The sequence below is a fragment of the Mustela nigripes genome, chromosome 18, assembly GCF_022355385.1.
Source record: "Mustela nigripes isolate SB6536 chromosome 18, MUSNIG.SB6536, whole genome shotgun sequence".
NCBI classification, from domain to species: domain Eukaryota; kingdom Metazoa; phylum Chordata; class Mammalia; order Carnivora; family Mustelidae; genus Mustela; species Mustela nigripes.
The window spans coordinates 7119256-7138591 of NC_081574.1; the positions used below are offsets into that span (position 1 = coordinate 7119256).

General features: G+C 40.2%; 1 protein-coding gene across 6 annotated transcripts in view; it reads left to right on the forward strand.

Annotated features, from left to right (window-relative positions):
* Positions 1 to 1613: 1613 nt before the first annotated feature.
* Positions 1614 to 19336, forward strand: part of WDR17 (WD repeat domain 17) — a 104599-nt gene continuing 86876 nt past the window's right edge. For all 6 annotated transcript variants that reach the window (XM_059384478.1, XM_059384477.1, XM_059384474.1 and 3 more), the window contains exon 1: positions 1614 to 1718. The gene's annotated coding sequence lies outside the window, so the exon portion shown is untranslated. The remainder of the gene's footprint in view (positions 1719 to 19336) is intronic.

Genomic DNA, 19336 nt, shown 5'->3' on the forward strand with positions numbered 1-19336 from the left:
TCCTTCCAGTGAAACCTATTTATTTTTTCATTCCTGTTCAAATATCACTTTTTTAAAGATTTTATTTACTTATTTGAGAGAGAGAGAGAGCAAGCATGAACAAGGAAGAGAGGGAGAAGGAGAAGCAGCCGTCCTCAAACATCACTCTTATTGAAAGTTTCTCTGAATACACTGGGAGAAAATTTCTCCCTCCCTCACCTGGAATCCTCTCATAGGACTTTTACACAACTGTATTTCAGAACCTACCTTGACTCATACTTAGTTGCTGCCCTCTCTACTTTCACTGTTATGTCATGTGCTAATTTATTTATCCATCCATCCATTCATCGGTTATTAAAGATCTGCTACTCACCAAGCACGTTGTTAGAATGCAGGAGCGAGGGGCGCCTGGGTGGCTCAGTGGGTTAAGCCTCTGCCTTCAGCTCTGGTCATGATCTCAGGGTCCTGGAATGGAACCCAGCATTGGGCTCTCTGCTTGGTGGGGAGCCTGCTTCCTCCTTTCTGTCTGCCGGGTGCTCTGCCTACTTCTGATCTCTCTGTCAAATAAATAGAATTAAAAATTAAAAAAAAAAAAGAATGTAGGCATGAGCTGTGAAAATGGATTCCAGTTTTCAAGCAAGTGTACTGTCTATGTGGAGAGGCAACTTTAAATAAATTTTAATCTGCAAAATAGAATATTAAGTGCTGTGGTAGGGTATGGTCTGCAGAGGATACTCTGGAAGAAAAGAGGAGAAAAATCTTATGGCACAGGTGGGTAGGGATTATGCCCAGAGAATTTCCCTGGCCGGAGGAATTAATTTATTAACAATCCAGAGTCTAACCTAGCATTAAAGCTCAGTGAATGTTCTTAAATACACTTTGTCCCGGAATGCACGAAGGCTTGCTGTCGCCAGTGTGTTGGATAAGGGCTGTGAGCAGTGAAGGTACCAGAGACATGAAGAAGTTATGAACACAGTACCCAGCATTTCCACCGCACCAGACTTCCACAAGGAAAATGTTCTGCACACACTGAAGGCAGGTATATTAACTGCATATAACTCCACTAATAAAGACAAATGGTTGCTCCAAGGGGTCTCCCCGCGAGCTGAGCCGACTCAGACAACTATGAAGCGCGAGAGAAACAGCCCCGGGCACTCATAGCGGTTCAGGGGGTGACAGCCCCAGAGCGGGGCAGCCTGGCCTCCTCGAGGCTCGCCGCCCTCGGCGCGCCGCTCCAGGAGACGCCCCGAGTTACTGCGGGCTTGACTCCCTCTCCTCGGAAGTGCAGACGCAGGATGTGGCAACTGTCCGGTTCCGGGAACGCTGCGGGTTCGCCGCTTTCCTTCACTTTGGGCCTCCCGGTAAACTCCGCAGCAGCCCCGCCCAAGGCCCGGGAACCGCGTCCTCCGCGCAGACTCCCCGTTGCTAGGTAACCAAGCTCCCGCACACTCGGTCTCCGCGGGGCGGGAGTCGCCACCGCCTCCCAGCCGGGCGCTCCAATCAGGGACCGGCATGTCTGTCACGTGGCCCGCGGGGGCGGGCCCAGGAGAGTCGGGCGCTCGGTCCGGCGCGAGGAGCGGCCGCCCCGCCCCACGGAACCCGCGGTCCCGCCGCCCCGCCCCCGGAGCCCGAGGCACGGCGCGGGGGAGGCTGGGGAGCGCTCCGGCCGTGCTCGCGCCGCCGCCGCGCCCGCATCAGCACCTCCCGCTGTTCGCAGCTGCGGTCGCCGCCTTCTCCGGGTAAGGGGCCCGCGGGGCGCCGGGGGAAAGGGGGGCTGGCGCAGGCGTGAAGAGGGGTCTTGGAGGCGGCGTGGCGTCGCGGGAGCGGGCGTGTCACCGCGCCCGTGAGGATAGCAGAGCGCGTGCTGCACGCCCTCCCGGGCTTGGCGCACGACAGCCCGATGCGTGACTCCCCGGAGTTTTAGGGTCACGCACCTGATGATCACGAGGCACAAGCGGCAGCCAGCGTGTGTCTGGACACCTGAGCTGCCCCTGCAGTGTGAACGGACCATTATTCTGGTTTTTAAGGTTATTAAGTATATGCCTGTCCGGAGTCCGGACTGTATGCCCGCCGGGCACCTGTGTGTAGATTTCCCACCCCCTGGGAGATGGTCTTACCAGGTTGTACCGAGAAGGCGTTGAGTGAGACGGAAGTGGGTACCAGAAAAGGACAGTATTGAAGGTGAGAGGCATAGTGTTTGGTAAATCATAAAAAATACAGTCTTTCCTGTTTTCCCACACCCTCCCAGATTTTTGCCTGCAAATATTAAAAGGAGCCAAATTTAAGATGACTTTTACTCTTTTAAAAGCAGTGGATGTGAATGAAATGTAGTGACCACTTTGTGTACCACCTGTGTTTGTAACTTCTCCTGGCCGATTGACTGATTGCAGACTTGAACGAGGGCTTGAAGAGAGAGTGACCGTTTCTGAATCTTGCACTGAGCATTTCGGGAACACCCCGGAGAGGAACGTGTTTTCCCTCCCAGGTTTTATAAGCAAAGTTAGAAGTCCTTCTTGAATAGTTTAAGTAACCTCAGGTTACTTAAAAAACCTTTAGGTTTTCTCTACAGAGTAAATTCTGTAGAAAATTTAAATTTAAAGTTTAAAATTCGGGGAATTTATAAAATTCTCTTTAGGTATCCCTATCTCTCTCTTACAGATGTGTCTCCAGGAATGGTCTCATCAATAGTGAGAGAATAATCTCCCCGTGATTATCATACAACACAGCAGGTTTGGGATATTCTCACTACCCTGTTTGGGGGGAGCTGATGCTGGGCTTATGGTGATTACAACCACTATGGAAAAAGCACTTTTTTTTTTTTTTTAAGATTTTACTTATTTATTTGACAGACAGAGATCACAAGTAGGCAGAGAGGCAGACAGAGAGAGGGGAAGCAGGCTCCCTGCTGAGCAGAGAACCTGATGCCAGACTCGATCCCAGGACCCCGAGATCTTGACCTGAGCCGAACGCAGCGGCTTAACCCACTGAGCCACTCAGGCACCCGAAAAAGCACTTTTTAATGTCCTTTTGAGGTTCTGTCTCACTGGCTTAAGTATGCAAGAAAATGGGCATAGTTATGTCTTATCTGTATGAAGGCAGGGATCTGAGCCAAGTGGTCTGACAGTCTTTACTGTTCTGTGATCTATAATTAAAGTAGAAATTAAGTAACTATGAAAAATTGTCAATTAACTCAAAATTTTGGGAAATAGTAAATACTTTACTGTATTGTTTAGAGTTTGATGGCACAAATGCTAGTTTTAAGTCATTGCATTAAGAGCTCTTGAGATGTCTTCTCAATTGGAATAAACCAATGGTCTGTTTCAAAGGGCACACAAGGAAAGAAAAATCCTCTTTCATTCATTCATTCATTCATTCGTTCCCTCTGAACAGCCCAAAATATAATGGGCACTGTATTTATTTCTTATATGCAACATAAAAAACATGTATTTTAAGTGAGCTCCGTTAACTTTATACTAAAATGGCTCTTTGAACGTTATTATATTGATTTGATTTTTTCTCCTGTGCTAGTATTTATAAAAATATGTAAAGAACTGTGGGTATCTGTGGAGAAAAAAAATCAAGTATATTTACTCGAAAGTTTAAAAGTTCTTCATTTGTTATTACTAAATATTGGTGTGCTAAAATTTTTTGTTACTCGTTCATTCATAATAATTCCATATATTAGAAAGCCACAAATTAATTTAGCTTAGGAAAAGAATGTTGTTAAATCCCCTGCTCCCAGTAGAGGGACTATGAAGGCTGGAATGTTTTTGTTATTTTCTCTAGTCTCTACCTCTAGCCCTCAGCTTGGGCACAGAGGAGCCAGTGGTGGTTTTTAAATCACTCAGAGACAATTAGGAATAGTTGTATTTTTCTTTGTTTTACCCTGGTAGTTAATAGAAGTCCAACATAAGTGATTAGGTTATCACGATCAATAAAATTTGTTCAAATTCTCCAGACTACCTAATTTTTTTGCCTAACCTCTGAAATGAAGACCAAAATGAAATTCAAACAGTTTTGAAGGATTCACATTTCCTTCCTATATTCCAGAATTTATTGAAATCTGGTATATTCCAGAAAGGTGGCAATTTATCAGATTACTAAATCACCAGTTTACTCACCCATTCTTGGCAATGCCATATATACAAACTTTACTACTACTGTATAGAATCGACTAATTTTCTTTTATATTTTGTATATCTACTCTGAAATATTTGAGTGAAGTCATACAGCTTTTAGTGTGTTTTCAGGAACTGAACTTTTTTCAGGAACTGAAAAAATTTTTTTAATTTTTAAATTAAAATACAATGTATTATTAGCCCCAGGGGTACAGGTCTGTGAATTGTCAGGTTTACACACTTTACAGCACTCACCCTAGCACATACCTTCCCCAATGTCCTCATCCCAGCCACCCTCTCCCTCCCCCCCTTCCCCAGGCAACCCGAAGTTTGTTTTGTGAGATTAAGAGTCTCTTATGGTTTGTCTAGGAATTGAGTATTTTAATCCATAAGAATCATGTTAGGAATTTGGGAGGGGTTTCTTTATTAATTCTGATGCCTTCTTTTCTTTTGTATCAGAAACATATTAAACTAAGAATTGGTTGGCACTTTTCAACATTCAAGACTTGCTGTGTTCTGTGATGATCACATTGAGATTCTCTCACTGTTGATGAGAACTTTCCTGGAGATTATGAGAAAGAAATGAGATGTGGGGGCCCCTGGGTGGCCCAGTGGGTTAAAGCCTCTGCCTTCCGCTCAGGTCATGATCCCAGGGTTCTGGGATCGAGCCCCACATTGGGCTTCTCTGCTCAGCAAGGAGCCTGCTTCCCCGCCCCCCAACCTCTGCCAGCCTATGGGCCTACTTGTGATCTCTGTCTGTCAAATAAATAAAATCTTTAAAAAGAAAAAAAAGAAAGAAAGAAAGAAATGAGATGTGGATGCCTGAAGAGAATTTGAGAAATTCCCCAAAGAATTTACTCTATAGAGAAACAAAACCTAAAGGAAAATCTTTTTTCTTATCTGGGGTTGCTTAAAATGTTCAATAAGAACATGTAACTTTGGTTACAAATATTGATAGGGATATATTATAAAATGACCAGCTTTGACCAATGCCTTTGTGTATCAAGAAAATATCTCATCATGATTGATTAGAAAGATTTCAAAAGTTGTAATAGTAAAACGTGAGCTGTCACATTTGGAGAGAAGATTCAGGTTGTTTTTACCTGACTTCAATGACTAGGAAAAACTAGATCTGTAACTGAAGAGAAATTCAAACATTTGAAATAGGCTAGACATTGTAGAAAAGGCAGCCTGCCTTGAAGCCATAGGAGACACTTGTCATGCAGGTGTCTACTGGAGTGAGAGAATTTAAAAAACAATAATGACGGAAGTCTTGCTTTTTATTACTCTACAGGTGGGACCCACTGTGATTTTCTAGCCTAATTACTCCTAAAACTCTGCAATTCTGCATTTTAATTACATTTATATTAACAATAGATAGTAATAAAAATCTTCTACAGTAAGACCATACAGCAGATAATTTATCAGTTATTTGCTATTAATAGGGATTATTGATAATGGTCATATTCAGGGAAAACTCTATGAAGAGATGGAAGAAATAATTTTTCATGCTTTGGTAAGGATGTTACTACCTTCTGTCCTTAATTTAGAGATTCGAATGCTCAGCATTGAGGACTCACAGTAGAGGAGTTCAGTTGTGTTCCTTATTCTTAGGTTCATTTTCTCCCGGTTGCTGACACACTAGGTTGTGAGCAAGGACCAATATCCCAGGCAGCCTCATTTGCAATTATCTATAATAAATTCAGTTTCTTATCTGACACACAGAAACTTTCAATTGGAAAGGAGAAAATAATTCTCATTACAGAGAGCACTCGTGTTTGATGTGCTGTAGGAAAACCTGCCCTTTACTATGTAAAACACCTCCACATGGAGTCTTGAAAATTAAACAGTTGGTTAATAGGAAGCAGGTAATATTTAATTAAATTTGGTCCTTTAAGATAAAACAGTACGGATGAATTTTCATCAAGAGTTAACATTTTATTTTGAAGGTAAGTGTGGTAAATAGGCTTATTAGAGTCATTTCAGAATGTTTGCTGGAAGGCTCCTTAGAGACCAGTTAATCTAACACCCTTATTTTGTAGATGAGGTCACTAAACACGCAATGATATGTTGGTCAAAATGAGTCAGTGGGAAAGCTGATATAGAACTTGGGGCTCTGATATTCTGCATTATGCTGCTCCCTAAAGAAGCGTAGAATATGTCACCAGCATCATTTTCTTTTTTTTTGGTGGGGGGAGGATATTTATCTATTTATTTTAGAGGGAGACAGAGAGAGCCCATGAGTGGATAGGGGAGGTGGAGGGGGCAGGGGAGAGGGAGAGAGAATCTCAAGCAGACTCTGTGCTGATGGGGGGAGCCTGCTGTGGGGCCCGATCCCACAACCCTGAGACCAAGGCCCCAGATGAAATCAAGAGTCAGTCACTCAACCCACTGTGCCACCCAGGTGCCCCATCATTTTCTCTTTCATTACATTTTTTTGAATACCTAATTCAAAACTTGGAGTAGTTAGGAATTACATCACTTTTATGTTTATTCTATATTGTTAAAATAATTACTGTACAAAGTGAACACTGTACATGTGTTTGGTTTCATCATATGGAAGGGTTACTTAAAATATTGCTTAGAAAGTGTTTTCCCACAATTTGTATCATTCATTGATTTGTTCATTAATACAAGTTAAGTTTTGCTGCAAAGTCTTATGTGATTTTCTTGGGGATTCAGTTATTTTAAAAATTCTTTATCCCAGTACATCTCAGTGGTACCTAAGTGCCCTTAGCCATCATATCTCCAGTTAAATACTAAATGCAGTTGAATACTAAAAATAAGAATCTTTTGGAAGTTGTAACCATCTAGATGATGGTTACTATTAGGTATCACTTTGAAGTTAGATGTTTATTTTCTAGACTTTGTGCCACTCTGGTACCAGATGCCATCTAGAGCAGTATTACTCGAAGTACCTTAGACCAGCAGCTTTCCTATGAGCTTGTTAGAAATGCAGATTCTTATATCAGGCCCTGAGCCGATCAGAATCTCTAAGGGAGAGATCAGAATCTGTTTTAATAAGCCTCGAGTAATTCTTAAACAAGGTAAGGTTTGGAAAGTACTGATATAAGGTACATTATGCCCTTGGACCCCAACACCTCATGAGCTGGTAATGGCCATTGGATAATTCCACTTTTGAAACGTGGGAGCACCATGAACTGCCAAATAAATGAATTAATTCCTGAAAACATAATAGTGGGTACATTTCATAAACATCTGATAGTAGCTTTTTGGACATAATGTTTCATCTTCATTATTAACTACATTAATTCATCTTTGAGGGGAATTTTATGTTGCCTAAGAGCATAATTTTTGACAGATGGCTATCAAGTAAATAAGCAACCTATGTGATCTGCATTTGTCCTGACTTAGCCCACGCAACCCTTCACTTATCAAACTTTAGGATTTATCTCAGGCCTTCTGTCAATGTATGGATGCATACACTGAAGACATTTTTGGATTTAGTGACTTATGTGGGCTATTTCTGTTCATTTTAAAGCTTTCCAGCTTTAACACCATTGGATTTCCTTTGCTGGTTTTTCTAAATTGACTTATCAAAATAATTTTTAATACCACTTGCCAAGAATGAGAAAATGCCAGTCCAAGTAATAGTTTCTGCCAAATTGGAATCCTTATTTTCAAACAGATAAGCATAAAGGCCCACCCTTGCTTAAAAACGCATATAAAAAAGGTATAACCCACAAAAGAGACTAATAGAAGGGGGTGGGAGTCCTGGTTTACAAAATGATTCATGGCATAGCTTCTCAAGTTTTCATTCAGGAGTAATGATCCTCTTTATAAAAATAAGGCTACAGGGGCACCTGGGTGGCTCAGTGGACTAAAGCTTCTGCCTTCGGGGTCAGGTCATGGTCCCAGGGTCCTGGAATTGAGCCCCACATTGGGCTCTCTGCTCCACCTCTCTCTCTGCTTGCCTCTCTGCCTACTTGTGATCTCTGTCTGTGAAATAAATAAATAAAATCTTTAAAAAATAATAAAATAAAAAAATAAGGCTACATATTTTTCTATACCCTAATATAGAAATAATCCTATATCTTTTTATGACAAGTACATACTTATATTAAAATGTTTCTGTCAATGGAATATTTTCCTCTAACTTACTAGTTTATGGGTGAAAATTTATATGAATTCACCCCTCCTCTGCTTTTCTTTAGCTGACTCAGAATGGTCACACTGAGGTATATACATGATCCTTTTGTTCAAGAAAAGTGGATTACTTCTTCAGGCAAATTAAGAGTTATTCCCCACACTGCAGCTCGAGATTCTAAAATCCTCCAACCACCTAAGAAAACTAATTCCATAATTTAAATCCACATAATTTTCATTTGGGGGGTTAAAGTGTAGAAAAGTATAAAAATAAATGTGCAGATGGATGATAGAGTCTGTGTAGGTGGATGATGAAATCTTTAAATCAGTGTCTTGGGCTTATAACGAGTGTGTTTTCTTGATCAAATTGAATTTGTGCTGGTGTGAGTGATCGTTCTGTGAGTCCAAACTAGCACTACCATAATGACCTTAATCTTTTCTGTTTGCTAACTAATCCAGGATTTTAACGTAGGTTAATACCATGTGCTTGTTGTGACCTATTTTGCCATGTAAGCTTTTAAGAACATCATGATTTGACATATGCTGGGCATGCTGACCGAAACTGCCCGGCCAAGCTCAGGAAAAGTAAATTTAGGAATGGTAGAAATTTAAGAGTTGAATCTTGGTCAGTACAAGATTCTAGAGGCAGTTTTTCAGCTAAATTATCTTTACTGTCCTTAAACTGTGTAAGTAGTTCTCCACCTTTACTGTGCATATAAATCATCTAGGGGTAATGTTAAAAAGCAGATTTCCATGAAACAGCTGAACATAAGGGAAGGAAAAAAAAGAGGGAGGCAAACCATAAGAGATGCTTAGCTCTAGAGAACAAACTGAGGGTTCGTGGAGAGAGCTGAGTGGGGAATGAGCTCAATGAGTGATGGCTGTTAAGGAGGGCAGTTGTGGTTAGCACACTGTGTTGGATGTAAGTGATGAATCACTAAATTCTCCTGAAACCAATATTGCATGATATGTTAACTAATTAGAATTTTAATAAAAACTTAAGGAAAAAAAAAAAAAAGCAGGTTTCCAGGCTCTACTATAAGATTCAGATCCACTAGCTTTGGGGTGTGATCCAGGAACCTGCAACTTAGCAAGTTTCTCGGTTAATTCTGATGCAAGAGAAGTAAGACCCACACTTTGAAATGCATTGATATAGAGATTTTTAAAAGTTTTGTTCATCTTGATAATCCATGGCTCCATGTATCAGTGAGAATAGTGGTCCTGTAGAATTAACGGATGCTAGACAGAGGAAGAAGACCTCAAGTTAGTGAGCCCATGGCTTATTAAAAAACACATTTTGGGGGGCAGTTTCCAGATATTTTCTAATGAGCACATGTTGATTATATAATTACAATTTTTTTTTTTTTTGCATAGCTCTGAGCATAGATTTAATCGAATTTTAAACACTGATTTTTTAGCAAGAAGTTTTTAGGGTTTTGTTATTTTTTTGTTAATATAATCAGTATAGTTCTATTAAGAAAATTTGCAAAATTCCAGAGATTATAAAGGTGAGTTAAACAAAACTACCTTGAGTCTCCGCATCTTGATATGTCTCTGATGTTTGAATACATTTTTATATCCTTTTATTGATTTTCCTCAGTGTTTCTCAAACCGGCCACAAGCTTCGGTTTCCACCTTTGCTTTGGCTCAGCATGCTTTTGGCACTGGACACCAGATGCCTGTATATTTTGCCTTTCTCATCTCCTTCCAGTCTTTGCTTAGTGTCCCCTCAATATTACCCATACCCCCATCTTTTAAGATTGACATGTGAGGGGTGTCTGAGTGGCTCAGTCGGTTAAGTGTCTGCCATTAGCTTGGGTCATGTTCCCAGGGTCCTGGGATCCAGCCCCGCGTTGGACGTTGGGCTCCTTACTTAATGGGGGAGTCTGCTTGTCCCTCTGCCTGCTGCTCCCCCTGCTTGTGCTCTCTCTCTCTAACAAATACATAGACACACACACACACACACACACACACACACACACACACACACAGAGTCTTTTTAAAAATTTGCCATGCCAGCTCAGTCTCCAGAACTCCTTGTCCTCTTTTCCTCCATTCTCTTCTCTGTGCCACAAATTCTCTTCTCAGAGACGCCATTGCCTTGTTTGCTTAGTTCATTCTCTCATTCCTTTCCTCAAGAAGAAGAACTGTGGAAGGGCAGGATTTTTGTGTTTTGCAGAGTGTTTTTTCATGAGTGCCTGACTGGCACATAGTTGGGGCTTAATAACTACTTGTTGAATGAATGAATGAAATTGAGAAAGGGTTATTAAAATTTTAGAAAACGTAAACAAGTCAAAGGAATAATAAATTTCCAGCTATGAAATAGCTAACACTTTACCCTGTGGTATGTGTTCCTTTAGTTTTTAAAGTGTGTGTATGTGGGGCGCCTGGGTGGCTCAGTGGGTTAGGCCTCTGCTTCGGCTCAGGTCATGATCTCAGGGTCCTGGGATGGAGCCCCGCATTAGGTTCTCTGCTCAGCAGGGAGCCTGCTTCCTCCCTCTCTCTGCCTGCCTCTCTGCCTACTTGTGATCTCTGTCTGTCAAGTAAATAAATAAAATCTTAAAAAAAAAATGTGTGTATGTGTCTGTGTGTATATGTTTATACATATATATAAATTGTATGTAGATTCTTGAATATTGGGACATAACCATAACATGCCTATTAAGTTAACTTCAGAAAACTTTTTCAAATCATTGATTCATTATCACTTTTTGCATTTTTTTTTAAAGATTTTATTTATTTATTTGACAGGCAGAGATCACAGGTAGGCAGAGAGGCAGGCAGAGAGAGAGGAGGAGAAGCAGGTTCCCCGCTGAGCAGTTAGCCCGATGCGGGGCTCGAACCCAGGACCCTGAGATTATAACCTGAGCAGAGGCTTAACCCACTGAGCCACCCAGGTGCCCCGATTATTTTTTAATTATAAAAATACTTCGAGTCAATTTCTCTCTAAATATCAAGAAATAAATTGTGTCTATTGATTACTTTTGTAAAATGAGAAATTTAGCGTACCTTTGTTTTCTTCTTTCCCTTAATTTCAGTACTTGGGAAAACCAAGATTTTAAAATTTTTTTTATAACTTTTATATCATTGGTCTTCTCTTTCAATAATTCCTTTGGAATTTTTTTTCCCTTTTGAATTATTTTTAATAACTTTTTAACCATATAACTTCGATATTCACGTTTCTTTGCTTAATATATTTTTAAATTACATGAACTTCTATATTTGAATTGTTCTGGTTCATTTTTTCAAAAGCCTGTATTTTTTTATTCAAATGATTTTAAAAGGAATATTACATGAGTAAATGCCTTCTAAATTCTTGTGTCTATGACAGTGTTTTTCTCTGTTATCCCTTTACACATAAATTATATTTTGGTCATTTATAGAATAGTGAAGTCATCATAGTTGAATTTAACATAGTTATTGTACCTCTGATATGTGTTCAGCAGTGGTGAGAGATGACATCAGTCTGAATTCTCTGCGTTTGTACAAAACATTTTTAAGAATTCTACTTAGATACTCATAGGGTTGTAAAAAACTAAATTAATCCCTGAATTTGCCTTATACCTATGTATGGATCTTTTTGAAAAATGTATTTTGCTTGAAATAAGACTACTTTCAGGGTCCTAATCAGGATTCCTCTCTAATCAGGGTCTTTTTCAGTTCAAGTAGTGTTGCTTTGGCTACTTATTGGGTTGTTGCTTTTATTTCTGTTATTTCACTTGTGCTTGAGTCATCTCTAAACGTGTTTATAATATGTAGTTTGGGTTTTCATCTCCTGTATACTGGTATGTTTCCTTTTCTCTCTAATTAAAAAAAATCTTTCTGTTTCCTATAATTTTTTTTTAAGAATTTATTAATATGTCAGACAGAGAGAGAGGAAAGCACAAGCAGGGGGAGCAGCAGGCAGAGGGAGAAGCAGACTCCCCGCTCAGCAGGGAGCCTGGTGTGGGACTAGATGCCAGGACCCTGGGGTCATGACCTGAGCTGAAGGCAGATGCTTAGCCGACTGAGCCACCCAGGCATCACTTCCCATAATGCTTTTGAGGTTTTTTACTTGTTTTCTGAAATCACTAATACAAGTTTTGTTTTGTTTTGTTTCGAATTCTGCCTTTTAGGGCTCTTTGATGTGGATCTCTCTTCTGCTCTTGCCTTTCAGTTTCTTTACGATCGTTGTTTTGACTATCTCATCCCAGAGCCTTTTTATCTTAGCTGATAGTATCCTCATTCTTATTCTTGAATGAGAGGATGCCTGTAAAGGAGACTCAAAAGACAATATGCAGATTGCTGCGAGCCCAGTCTCTGTCTTCTTGAACAGTGGATCAATTACATCACTATTTGATCAATATAAAAATCTCAACAAAACCAAAACTTAGGTCAATATCCTGACCTAATTGCCATCATCTAGCATGCTTTTCATTTCCTAGTGTGGTTCTTTTGTCCTGAGATGGACTTTTTTCCTCTCCACCCTGACTAAATGGATGGAGGAAATACATTAAAAAATACAAATATTTTTGTGCTTTTTCCTTCCATTTGTAATATATAATTAAAGAGTTACACTTCCCGGAGTATAGTGGTACTCTCTTATGTCCAATATTTCTTTTCTAGTAGCTGGGTTTTGTGGGGGGGTTTTTGTTTGTTGTTTTTGTAGTTGCTGAGTAGGAATAGTAGAGGTCGTAGATGGAGTGGAGTGGACACGAAGAAGTGCGTGAAGGGAGTGACAGGCAGTGCTCCGGCTCCCATGACACGGGATCGTCTGAGTGACGCAGATCTGAATGGGGGACAGCTAGTGAGGCAGCAGTAGTGTTCATTTAGACATACTTTGGGGAGAAAGACGTTTTAACTTTCTAACAGTACTGTGGATGACCTACTAGGACACTAGTACCTAAGACAGAATTAGAGAACTTTGGTATATACTGGGATTTCCCCTTGGAATGTTGCGAGACGTTGTTTTGAGCACTCCTGTGAAGGCTTTTTGGTGTGTGTGTTTTCTATGATCTTATAAGAGCCAGTTAGAATTCTTTCCATTTCAGCAACAGAAAATGCCACAGGTATTGCTATTCATGTAACTAAAAGTCTAAAGTTAGGTAGCGTGCGCGTGTCATTTACTGTCCTTGTGACTCAGTCCCTGTCTCCTGTGCTGGCTTTTCTCACACTCTAGGTAGTAGTCTCCAGCGGTTCTAGATCGCTTCTCTTGAGAGCCCGATGGTTGCCTTGGCTCTCATTTCAGGCTCACTGTGGCTCTCATGTGGACAGAGGATGGAGTAGTGCTTACAAAAGCCCTGTTTCATGCTTAGACACAGTTAAGCTGTGTTCCTGTCACTGAACCATCACCACGGCCCAGGAAGTGGTTAGTGTAAATTGGAACCACCTGCTCGAGTTCAGACGGGGCTTCCACTTAAACCTGGACCAAAGCAGATGTTTGGGGATCACCGGACAAAACTGCAGAGCTATTTCTGAAAGAAAGGAAGGAAGACGATGGGGAGGCAGACAACAGATGTTCACTGCCGTGTTTATTTTTTTTTTTTATTTTTTTTTTTTTTTTAAAGATTTTATTTATTTATTTGACAGACAGAGATCACAAGTAGGCAGAGAGGCAGGCAGAGAGAGAGGAGGAAGCAGGCTCCCTGCTGAGCAGAGAGCCCGATGCGGGACTCGATCCCAGGACCCCGAGACCATGACCCGAGCCGAAGGCAGCGGCCCAACCCACTGAGCCACCCAGGCGCCCTCACTGCCGTGTTTAAAGGGAAGTCACGAGACACTGATGGAAGCCACGAGAAATGCTGGAACACCTCTTATGCCTCTAAAACACGGAGACTTCGGGCAGACTGAGCTGTGAACAAAATAGGGCTTTGAACCTTGAAGCCTGGGAGGACAACACTCCTCAGTTGGAATTTGAAAGTATAACAAGTTTTAATTAAACTTATATTTAGCTATTTGTCTCTCTAGCTATGCTTACATTTTAATCGTTGTGGACTTTATAATATGTAGGTAATGAAATGCAGATTAATTAAGTAATGCATTAATATCAGAAGAATAGAACCTAGGAATGATTATCAGTAATGTAAGTATTCTCTATGCCTGCCTGTAGCTGGTTTTCATTTTTTGGTTCCTGATCTTTATTCTTTTATTGGAGGCCTAGCTACCCACATGTCCTGCACACACTCAGAGTCAGTATATCTCAGTAGAGCTTTACCCGGGGCCTGTCCCCCTCCTAACAGCCTCTGTCCTTTGGCCAGCCAGCTGAGAAACAGTCTTCCCGGGGTCCTCCCTGGTGCTCACTTCCCACAGGCTAACAGTTCAGCCTTATCGTTTGTCACCTACTTCTGTATGTTTTGCTGCCCTGTTGCCCACGAGTCTTGTACTCTGAGTGCCAGGGTAATATTTGTAAATCGGGAAATCTGATATCATTATCACCCTGCTTAAACTGCTTCAAGGACTCCCTGTCCCATGGAAAATAAAATCCACAGTCCTCACCCTGATCTACATGATTTTCCATCATTATATCTTTGCCTTCTTGTCTGGCAGACAAGTCACTGTTTTCCTCAGGTACCATGATTCTTTAGGCATAGAAAAATAATTTTTCAATGAAAGTTCACATCTCTCTCTCCCCTTCTCTCTCTCTTTTTGGACAGCCTTATTAAGCACTTAAAGCAGATTTGTCTTTTCACTCCTATAAACCCTTGCTCATTCTCTATTAAAGCAGCTACTGGGGCACATGTGTGGCGCAGTCATTAAATGTCTGCCTTTGCTCAGGTCATGATCCCCAGGGTCTTGGGATCGAGCCCCGCGTGGGGCTCCCTGCTCTGCAGGAGCCCTGTTTCTACCTCTTCCATTCCCTCAGCCTGTTTTCCCTCTTTTGCTGTGTCTCTCTCTGTCAGATAAATAAATAAAATTTATTTTTAAAAAGAGCAGCTACTGAAAATTGTCTCATACATTGATTTGTGTCTCTCAGAAAAGAAGTGAAATGTAAATAACAGAAAACCAGTGACTTCAAGAGAGATTTAAAAAAATGTAGAACAAGTGACTGAAGATGGTGCGTCACAGTGTTAGCATTGCAACATTTCTGGAGTTTTCTTGGCCTTTATGTCATGGATTCAAGATAGCTCCTGCAGCAACAGCAGCACGCCAGTGTCCCGGTCCAAAGTGGCAGAGGGAGAAGGACATCGAGAACGCTGCTTACATTTCATCCGCTGAAATTGAGTCACATGCCCACACTTAGTGCAGTGATTATCCCGGGGGATGATATTAGTACGGCTGGTTTAGACCAGCATCATTCACCTCCTAGCAATAGGAGAAGCCTGGTCCTCACCTGCACGTGAGTATTCTGGGTTTCTGTGGGTAGGGGAGGAGAGAGGCGGAAATGTTGTTGGTTAGACAACAAGCAGTCATGGGCTGCATCTGGCTCTCCTGATGCTGTAGCTTCTTGGAGCAGGGCTTTCTTGTCCCTGTTTGTTTCTTGTCATCTTTGCATCTTTCGTAACCAGCATTAGTGCCTAGTTATGATAAACACCCACTCAATATTTGATGAAAGGAATGGAGTAACGTGATACAGCAGATACACATGGATAGAGTTGCTTTTCGTTGAGTATGAGGTGGTTGCCCAGAGATACATTCGGGACAGGAAAATAGGGAAACCCCAGCTCTGCCTGTTGTAGCAGGGTGGACAGTAGTGACTGAATTTTAATCATAGTACCTGCCTGTGCTGATGAAAGCCTGGGAGTTACTTCTACTTAAAGACGATTAAGAAGGTTATAACCAATGGGCATTATTGATGAATTCTGCTTTCTAAAATATAACTTTGGAATGATGCAGGCTAAGAGCCTACCCAAGGTTTGTTCAAATGTAATAAAGAAATGCAAAATCATGGGGGCTTAAGCAAGATAGAAGTCTGTTTCTCTCACACAGGAAAAAGAAAAAAGGCTGGAGGTATGAAGTCCAAGAGGCTTTCAGAGGGCTAGCTCTCGTTTTCAGGGGTCTGCTGTTGCGCTGTTCCTTGAGGGGAACCCCCATATGATGATGGAGGGTATCTCTTGGAGCTTCTGCCTTCATCATTCAGATACAGGTGGGGACATCATTCACCCCTGCTGCAGACGGCACACCCCTGCTCTTCAGGTAGACAGTGCATACCAGGTGCATTTCACCGTCCAGAATCTGGGCAAATAGAGTTTAGTAATACACTTTCTTCTCTTTCTCAAAAAATTTTCTCTAATAGCGGTTCATCTGCATTTTATGAGATGTTTTTCCAAGGACATTTTGAATTCATTTATCTTTTGTTCTAGGTGTTATGAAATAGCAAAGGCAAAGATGACGTATATACAGAGAAATACAGTCTTATCTAAAAATACAGATATTTTGAACAGTTGATAATAATCTTCCTGCTGTGTCCACTTTCATAAAAAGAATCACTTTCGTAAAAACGGGAAATGTTTTTCTTTGAATTTTGACAGAGACCACATTTATGTATCTTAGAAATATAGTATATTTAAGAAACTGCTCAAAATAGGTTTTCTTAGAAAATCAAATTAGTATATAGCAGTTAACCTGGAATTCCATTAGGTAGTCTAAAAAAACTAAAATATTTTATCTATGATACACCGTAACATGTACTGGACGTCTTAGACCTCTTAAATTGCTGTAGTGCAAGTCATTTTTTATTTTTAGACTAGATCAATTTAGAGATTCCAGTTAGGAACCTTGGTCAAACTTTCAGGATATGAGGATTCATTAAAAAGAACTTTCTGGCTGTGATAACTAGGATTCAAAGAAGCCTATCATCCAGAGACAATTCTTCTCTGAATTTTTTTTAGATTATAGATTTTCGTAAGGATAAACAGAATGTTACCATCATTCACAACCTCCACCAAGGTTAACCTCTGTCCTGACCTCTTGCAGAATAGGTGAATATTGTCTGTTTTTGTGCTTTATGTAAACGGAGTAATATGATCATAATATTATCTTTGCGTCTAGCTCATTTCGATCAGCATTGTGTTTGTGAGACTCGTCTCTACAGGTTGCCTGGAGCTGTTGCCATTCATTCTCATTATTGCAACCCCTTCCGTTGTACGAACACACCAGTTATTTATCCATTCTGCTGTTACCATAGACCTGAGCCGTTTCCGCTTTGGTCCTGTGATAGAGGTGCTCTGAACATTATAATACAGGTCTTTGGTGGCCATAGATACCCATAATACCCATTGCTGTTGGCTAACACTTAGGAGTGAAAGGCTGGGTCATATGGTGTATATTTGTTCACAGCCTTAGAGGATCCTGCCAATGAGTTGTTCAGACTGTTTGTTTCAATTTACATTCCCAGGAGCAGCATATGAGTTTCAATTATTCCGCAGCCTTGCCAACCTGTGCTATTGTTCATTTTAGCCCTTCTGTTGGAAATGTAGCAGTATCTCTTTGTGGTTTTAACCTGCAGTAATAATGGACAATTTTCATATGTTCATTGCCCTCTTTTTGTGATTTTGAAGTTCTTTTGTCTCTTGTCCAAAGTCTTATGTTCATTTTTCTATTGGCTTGCCAGTCTTTTTTTGTTTTTGTTTTTTAGTGGTAGATGAGTTTTTAAAAAATATTTGTATTGTTAATATTTTCTCCCACTCTCTGGCTAACTTTTACTTTTTTTTTTTTTTAAGATTTTATTTATTTATTTCATAGAGAGATCACAAGTAGGCAGAGAGGCAGGCAGAGAGAGAGGGGGAAGCAGGCTCCCCACCGAGCAGAGAACCCCATGCGGGGCTTAATTATGATAGCTTTATAAGAAGTGTTTTAGCTAATAGTGTAAACCTTCAGCCTTATTCAACACTGCCTTGACTTTTCTTGGCCATTTACATATCCATGTAAATTTTAGAATTATCTTGTTAATTTAAACAACACTCATGGAAAACAAAACATGCTGGGATTTTTTTTTTTTAAGATTTTATTTATTTATTTGACAGAGATCACAAGTAGGCAGAGAGGCTGGGGTGAGGGATGGGGCATGGAAGCAGGCTTCCCACTGAGCAGAGAGCCTGATGCAGTGCTCTATCCCAGGACCCTGAGGTCCTGACCTGAGCTGAAGGCAGAGGCTTACCCCACTGAGCCACTCAGGCACCCCACATGCTGGAATTTTGATTGTGACTGTATTGAATCTGTAGATTAATTTTGAGGCAATTTACATCTTTATAGTAGTAAATCTTATTATCCATTAACATGTTATGTTTTTACTCTTTTGTTTGGGATTTTTATATTTAATTTCTGAGAGTGATTGCTCTGTAGTTCCCTCTCTTTTAAAATCTTTTTTAGGTTTTGGCAGTGTGTAAAAAATTAATAAGTTATTCCTTTTACTATATTCTCGAAGAGTTTGTGTAAAAGATCTTCTGTAAATATTTGCAAAAATTTGCCAGTGAAACCATCTGGGCCTGAGAAATAGTCTGTGGGAAAGTTTTAATTGTAGACTCATATTCCTGCTTCTTAGATTTTCTCATTCTTTCATCAACTTCGGTAATTTGTGTTTTTTGGAGAATTTATCCATTCATTCAAGTTTATCTTTTATATTGCTGCACATGTGTTCATAATAGTCTCTTACTCTTTTTTGGTTGTCAGTATTTCCTACAGTGATATCTTTTTTTATTCCTGATATTGATATTTTTACTTACTGATATTTTTACTTTTTCTGTTTTTTTTTTTTTCTTGATAAGTCTTTTAAAAGTTGACCTAAGGGAACCAGCATTTGTTTTAGAAGATTTTCTCTACTATATGTTTATAAATATAAATATGCTTTCTCCTCTTTTCAGAGTTATTTCCTTTTCCTGCATTTTTAATTTTTTCATAGCTTTTTGAGATAGAAAGTTAAATCTTTGAATTTCTCGGTAAAACTTTGAGTTACTCCTTTCCCATTTTCTGTTAGAAAAATATAATGAAGGGTTTAGCCCTTCACCTCCAAGCATTGCTTTAGCTATAACACACAAATTTGTATTTGTGTGGCTTTGCTATCTAATGTTAAATATTTTCTAACTTCCATTTTTACCTCTCTGAACCAAGGATTATTTAGAAGTGCATTATTTAATTGCCAGACAGCCATGGATTGTCTACTCATCTTTCTTTTATTAATCTCAGACTTCATTCCATTGTGACCAGAAAATATACTC